Source organism: Vicia villosa, linkage group LG7 (genome assembly GCF_029867415.1).
Source record: "Vicia villosa cultivar HV-30 ecotype Madison, WI linkage group LG7, Vvil1.0, whole genome shotgun sequence".
NCBI lineage: Eukaryota > Viridiplantae > Streptophyta > Magnoliopsida > Fabales > Fabaceae > Vicia > Vicia villosa.
Window position 1 is genome coordinate 27,882,421 of NC_081186.1, and position 7,990 is coordinate 27,890,410.

Below are 7,990 nucleotides of genomic sequence, written 5' to 3' on the forward strand. Positions count from 1 at the left end.
AATAACTCTTATGACAAGATCCACTGGACATTACACCTCAATTCAAAGTCTACACTCATCATTGTCCTCTGGTCGACAATTAGGGTTTTTGACCTAATTCACCAAGATAGTTGACTTTTAATCAGGGCATGGATCCAAAACTCAAGACATGATTCAATAATCTCTACTACCTCAATATAATCCATTTACATCATTCATTTGAGGAGAAGATCTTGTTTCTACACAAAAGCCCAAAAATTCACTTTTGTCAGGAAAAGTCAACTGTGTGGGATCATCATTGACTTTTAAGGTTTTTGGTCAAAAAATGACTTTCAAAGATCAATATCATCAATATATGGATGTCAAAGTCATTTGACCAAAGAAATTCAAAGAAATTCATCAAGGAGCAAAAAGTCAGGAATTAGGGTTTTTGAGGGCATAGTGAGAACTCAAAATTTCACCTACACAACTCAAAAAACTTCCAACATGAAAGTTGTAGATCTTGCAAAATAAAACAACATCTTACAAAGGGACTTTTTTCAAAAGATCAACTATTTAAGGGTTTTGAAAATTTTGAAGTTTTAGGTCATAAACACTTAGAAAATTTTCTAAGTGTTTTAACCTAGTTTTCATCCAACTTTGGGCTCATTTTTCACAAATTTCCCAAATGATTCTGAAGAAGACATAAACTAATGATTTAAAGTAGATGTTTAGGGCTTTCCAAATTGTGTTCAACCTTCTCCAAATTCAATTTGAGCTAGGAGTTATGCTTGTTCAAAGTTGGCCTCATGAAGTGAAATTATAGGTCATGAACACTTTTGGACTTTGCAAATTTTGTGCAAATAACCTCTCTTATGGATGCTACACGACCCATAACACATCTGAAACCATGCCATGCATTCATTTTCACCATGCCATAAGAATTGAAGAAGATTCTAAAAACAAGAACATGTGATTATGTAATGATTACATTTGTGAATTTATGGCAAATTGATGAATCACCCAAGGAATCTTCTCATCAACCAATTAGAGCTCATTTCTGGCTCAGAATTGTCCCCTAAGATTAAACAAAATCGAGGGCTAGGGGATTGATCAAATGGAATCAAAATTCTCATCATTGCATAAGAGATACTTGCAAACTTCCTTCATGGCTAAGAAAGCAAATCAACTTCACTAAGGAAGCTCACTCCTCTGCAGCTATACTGATCCATTTGCCTCTAAATACAGATGCATTCCTCATTCAAAAACACACCAAAGCAACCATATTCCTTGCTTTCTCTTTCTCTTCTCATGTTCATTGTTTTTCAAAGTTCTTTGGCAAGAAGAATCGATTTCTTCAAACCAGAGCTCATCTTTGGGAAGTGAACATTCTAACATCTCAAGGGAGGTCATTTGAGGTGATCCAAGCACCTGGATCACTTCTGTAAGTGGAGGAACACCATTGTTGCTCTCACTTTGGAGCATTTGCAGTTGGAGGTCCATGGAGTAATTCAGGAGGTTCCGAGCCAAGCCAATCATCCAGGCACACTCCTCAGGTCATAGTGAAGCTAACCAGATGGCTGCAGCTCATCTGTAACTCAAGAATCAACACCCTCCATGTTCACTTGAAGCTGAAATCGAGGGAGGTCCATAGAACAATTCAGAAGGATTCAGGCTGCAATAAGCATTCAGTTAGCATCATTGAGTCTCAGGGAAGCTATTGAGATCATTCATTCAAGCCCAGGTGCTCTCCATCATCCTCACGACCTCCATTTTCAGAGGTAAGTTTCTGAACTCCACCTCTTTAATTTAAGCACTCTTTGTGGTAAAGCTCGATTCTATCTTGTTCAGCATCATCAGAGGATTGAAAACCCTCTATCATCATTCATTTATTCATCTTGTGCATCATTTAATTTTAAAATTAGGGTTTATGTGTTCTTCGTGTTCATAATGAAATTCGTTAGTTACACTTAGAATAAATGAATTCTGAGCCCATAATCATGTTCCTTGTCCAAAAACGAGTGAGATTGATGTTTACATCATGCCATTTAGTTGAGAGACCAGAGAGTTAGGAATTTGAAAATCTGAAGCTCGAGGAAGAAGATGAACATGGCGCGCGTAAAATTTGAATTTCCTGGCTTATCTGAAAATATAATATATTGAGTGTATATAGTTAACAAGCTGCGCGCGCAGCTCAGTTGGTTAAGTTTTGAAATGTGATCATGAAGGGCGTGGGTTCGAACCTCTCTAGGGCCAAACCAATTTTTTAGCATCCATTTTCATTCTTTTTTTTACAAACTTCACACAATTAATAAACTTATCAAATTAAATCATTTCCACTTCATTTTTCACACACTTGCTATTTAAAATACCTACTTTGTGAATAATCAAAAAAATCATAAAAATGTTATTTATTTCATGTATTTTAATTAGGTTTAAAATAGTATGTTTTTAAATGTTTTCTTAAATACTTTAAAATATATATTTTCATTTTGTTTTAACCTAATTACTTTGTGAATAATTTTATGATAAAACCCTAATTATTTAGGTCTTAATTGGGTATAGATTTCATCTTTGCCTTAATTAAGTTGACTTTTGTCAATATTCAAAACTGTTTTCAATCTCTGATTAAACGGATGATTAAGGTTTTCAAACAACAAAACCTTGCATCATTCTAAATCATTTTTCAAATTGCTTTTACACCAGTACTGTAAAGTACTGGGCCTCTAATAGAGTGTAAGTCCCAAACACCTTCTCTTCTTAGCTTGTTTTCAAAACTGTATTTTCAAAATCTTCTTTCTGTTTTCAAAACATTCTTCTGGTATTTGAAGGGCATTATTCCCGGTGAAACTCTTCAGATACCTATGTGACCTTTGTCCATCTTCACTTCTTCTGTTTTCAAAAACCATTAACTGTTTATCATATATATATTCAACTGTTATCAACAAAACAACAAAAATTACTGTTGAGGCTTTGTACATACTTCTTCAATGGCCTCCACTCCATCCAGGTTAGGCTTTACAAGCTTTCAATTTACAGTCTTTATTTAAATTACTGTCAAATATAAACTGTGCATATATTAGTTTAGAACTACGTTTGAGTATAAACCCTAGGACAGTTAAACTATATATATATTATAGGAATATGGCCTAGGATTGAGAATGTCTTCCCGGTGAAGGCTCTTTCCTAATTAGAGATCTGTAGTTCAAACCCCCAAGATGAATTATTCCCGGTGAAACATCTTGGCAAAAACCTTAGAATCCAAAATAATAGGACACATCCACCCAAAGAGGAATTATTCCCGGTGAAACCTCTTACCCATTTGCTTAGAGCCAAAATAAGTTCAAAACTACATAGCTTTCTCTTGTGCTATAACAAGGACCCTCGATTAGCCTCCTCTTGGGCTTTGTACAAGGACCCACAGGCTTCTTAAAAGCATTTCCAGCTTCCTCTTGAGCTTGTATACAAGGACCCATCAGGTTTCTTATAAACATAGGAACAGGTCTTTAGTCACCTTTTAGCCTACCCTGGTGAGTTTCTTCCAATTTAAACCAGACTTTAAACAAGCTAAGTTTGTCTCAATTTTGCATTGAGTACACTTTTTGGAATGAGAGACATGGACAGTCTCTGTCACCCTTATCTTCATCAATCTTCCTTAGCAGAGTCTAGGATCCATGTTTGATCATCCTCAGCATGTGTCAGCCTTCATCATGGGCTTTAAACAAGAAGTCTCCATTAGATGATCTTTCTGCCATTCATGTTAACAAAATCCCTGGAAAGGGTTAGTTTCCACACATTCCTTCATTTTTAACAAAATCCCTGAAAAGGGTTAGCTTCCACACATTCTTTCATTTTTAATTTAAATCCCTGGAAAGGGTTAGCCTCCAAAGTCAATTAATAAAAATGTCAAAAAAATAATAAAGATTCATTTCTCTTAGGAGATAATTTCCCCAAAAAGAGTCAAAACCCCTGGAAAGGGTCAGCCTCCAAAAAACATGATAAAGTCAGTCTTTTACCAAATAATTTCTCCAGCTGAGTCAAAATCCCTGGAAAGGGTTAGCTTCCAAAGAAAAACAGTCTTTCAATAAATAAAATCTCCTCAGTAGAGTCAAAACCAACAAAAATAGTTAGCCTCAACCTTGGGCTTCATACAAGGCACCCAAACAATAAAACTCCCCTGTCAAGAGTCAGCCTCAACCTTGGGCATTGTACAAGGCAGATAATAGAGTCTCCCCAGTGAGTTCTTCATCACTCAGTAGCCACAACCTTGGGCTTTGTACAAGGCAGATAAACCATACTTTCATGTGTCAAAGATTCCTAACACCTAGGATCTTTTCCCCATAGAGTCATCCATACTCAGTTTATTTAAGAGTCTGCCACAACCTTGGGCTTTGTACAAGGCAGAAAATAATGTTTTTTTTCCTAGCTAGAGTTAGCCACAACCTTGGGCTTTGTACAAGGCACATAAAATAGAGTCATTCATTCAATTATCCTCAGCAGTTAGCCACAACCTTGGGCTTTGTACAAGGCACACAAATAGAGTCTCCCTAAGTAGAGTCAGCCTCAATTCTGGGCTTTGTACAGAACACAAAAATACCCTGTAATTAATCCTCAATGGAGTCATCTCCCAGAGTCAATAATAATTAATTAATCAATCAAAAAGCCTCAAGCTTGGGCCTCATACAAGCCAGCTAAAGTCAAATCTTTTATACAGTAGATAGACATAGCTTATCTCTATAGAGAGATATTTTTACTACTCTACCACATTCAAACAAACAAACATTTCATTTCAATTTTAATCAAGTCTCCCATTTAGGATTTTGAAAGGCATGAGCTGGCAGTAAAACCCAGACATGTGGTAACTTTCCCTAATTTGGATGAGCATCTTTCTTTCATTTAAGAGGCATTTGACTGGTATACTTGCACATACACAAGTAAGGTCCCCCTCTTGAATGAAATGAATTCAGTTATTCTGTCACTCCTTTAAATGTTTGTGGTAGAATAGTACTAATACCTCTCTGTAAAGATGATTCCATGTCTCTTTACTGTAAACAGAGATTTAATTCCAAGCTTCAACCTTGAGCTTTAAGCAAGGCACCAAAAATAATTAATTTCCCTAGTTAGTTCCCCGAACTACATTAAGCTCTGACTTCCACTAGGGATATGTAGGCATGAGGTTCACAAGGAATCTCAGCGAGCTAATAAAATACCAAAAATAGTCAGTCTGTCTATATGTCTGTCTTTCTTTAAATCAATTCAATTCCTTCTCCTAATACAAAGGAGAAACTTTCCCAATCATTAGCAGCAAACACAATCACAATGACACAGAGAAGGTTCCTGTAGAGTACTACAGATATGTAGGGTGTTTAAACACTTCCCTATGTATAACCGACCTCCCGGACTCCAGAATTTCTAGTCTAGGTGAAATCCCCACACTTAGCAAACTCCTAGGGTTTAGTTGAGATCTTTTTTTCCCTTTCCTACTCGTAGGACCAATAAGAAAGTTCGTGTGATATCGTAGGAAGAACTGAAATAAAATTCATCCCACCACGGGCGCATTCTCCTTCCAAATTTCGCGTGAAGGGTTTAGCGTGCCGTCCTCCCAAGTGAAACGGGGAGGTAAAGAAAACGACCACCACAGAAAAAATGGCGACTCTGCTGGGGATATAAGTGTTAAAAACCTTGGTTTTTCATCCAAACCAATGGTTGACCTGTTGCTGGTCCAGCCCCAATGAGGAATTAGGGATGCCAAATTCCCCCTCAAACAAGAGAGGTCCTGCCTAACCTCTGTGTCATTTCATGTGTTTGCTGCATATATATTTGTTTATTTTGTTTATTCTGTATCGGGAAAGGGCTTGATTCCCCCTTGTGGTGAGAAATCCTATACCCGGATTTGAGTGCAACATAAGATAGGATGGAGGATGTCTTCCCGGTGAAGGCCCTCTAATCTTGGTTTCCAAGTCTACTCTTGGGATTTGCCTGGCTGGTTGTGATTAACTGCGCCACTGCATTCTGAGACTGATTTGTACCAGGAGGACCTAGAAACACATTAACCCCACTTAAAGCCTTTTTTTTAGGACGTAGAGCGGTGATTACGGAAGTAATTGTCACGCAGATACTACACTCAGAGAAAACTCTCTTATAGATACCAATCAACGTATCTTTAAGGTTGAGCAAAAACTCTGAGACCCCTAGAACCCGTTCTACAGGTACAAAAATCCTTAACCTTAGTTTACCATTGGGGCGGGATTTGCGTTTTGACTTCATGACCACTATACCCTTCAACGCCATGTTTGTTTAAAACTCTTGTGTGTGCATTCATGCATTCATGCATCATTCATTAATAAACAACTAAAAACAAAAAGAGTCTTTTTCGAGTCGTTTTTCAAGGAAACTAAATAACGAACGTTTTGAACTTCATAGAAAGAGAGAAACGGAGAAAGGACTTAAGGATCTATATTATGGATTATGGGAGAAAGAGAGCTAGGAAATACACCTTCAAGATTCCCCAGGTCGAGGAACTGGGAAAGCTCGGAAAACTGGTGGTCAACCCCCAGGCTTTCAAGGAGAAGTATGGAAAACTTCTGCCTTTGCTCAATACCAACATGGTGGATGGGATCCTTCCCACCTTGGTACAGTTTTACGATCCAACGTATCACTGTTTCACCTTTCCAGAATACTAGCTCATGCCTACGTTAGAGGAGTACTCTCGTCTGATTGGAATACCCGTGTACGCGCAAGATCCATACTCCGGTTTGGAAAAGAATCCTGACGACATTATCATTGCTGCAACTACTCCTTTGAACGTAGTCGACATCAGAACTCATATGGTGAGTAGAGGAGGAATTCAAGGATTGCCCTCCAAATTCCTGTTTGATCAAGCTCGGTACTTCGTCAGCATCCAAGATATGAGCGCATTTGAGGAAGTCTTGGCTTTGCTTATCTACGGATTGTTTTTGTTCCCTAACATTAACGATTTCGTCGACATCAACGCAATTAAGATCTTCTTAATTGGAAATCCAGTTCCAACCTTGCTTGCGGATGCTTATCACTCTGTGCATTCAAGAAACGTGCAGCGAGGAGGATTAATCACATGCTGCGTACCGTTGTTATACGAATGGTTCGTTTCGCACCTGCCGAAGTCTAGCACTTTCTGGAACATGAGGGATGGCCTTTACTGGTCACAGAAAATCATATCTCTCACTCATACAGACATTGATTGGTGTAGTCCTGACAACGACGAAACCAAGATCATCTTCAGTTGCGGAAGTTTTCCCAACATACCCCTTATTGGAACTAAGGGAGGGATCAGTTACAACCCAGCTTTAGCCCGTCGTCAATACGGATATCCCATGAAAAATATACCAAGTAACATCCAATTAGAGGGTCTGTTCTTCAAGAACATCGACGATCATGGCAACATGCTGAAGAAGGAAATTGTCCAAGCCTGGCGTCTTGTTCACAGCAAAGGGAGAAGATTGTTAGGAAAACATCTTTGCATCTCCCTAGATCCTTACCTTCAATGGGTACGCGTCAGAGCATTCAAGCTCAGGATGCCATATCAACATCAAGAACCTATTCCCCTAAGGGAACCAATTTACCTTTTCTCCACCGATGTCGAAAAACTGCAGGCGGCATTAAACAAGGTATGCCAAGAAAGGAATGCTTGGAGGAACAAGTATCGAATTGTCAACACGGAAAATGTTGAAATTCAAAACATCCTAAGAAGGAAGGATGAGTTACTTGAAGTACTCGATCGACAAGTGACACAAACGTCACTTTCTCATCATATCCCTCCTGCTTCCTGGATCATCGATCAGCTCACATCAGAGAACGCTCAGCTCAAGAAACAGAAGAAGATGTTAGAACGTGAAGTCGGCTCTTCATCAAAATTTTAGAGTCCTTTCTCTCAGTTTCTCTGTATTTCCATTTTCAAAGTGTGTAAAAACTGTGTTTTCGCTTAATTAATAAAAGTTTGATGTTTCATAACGTAATTATGGTGTTTCCTTGAAGAATAATAACTTAATTGCAT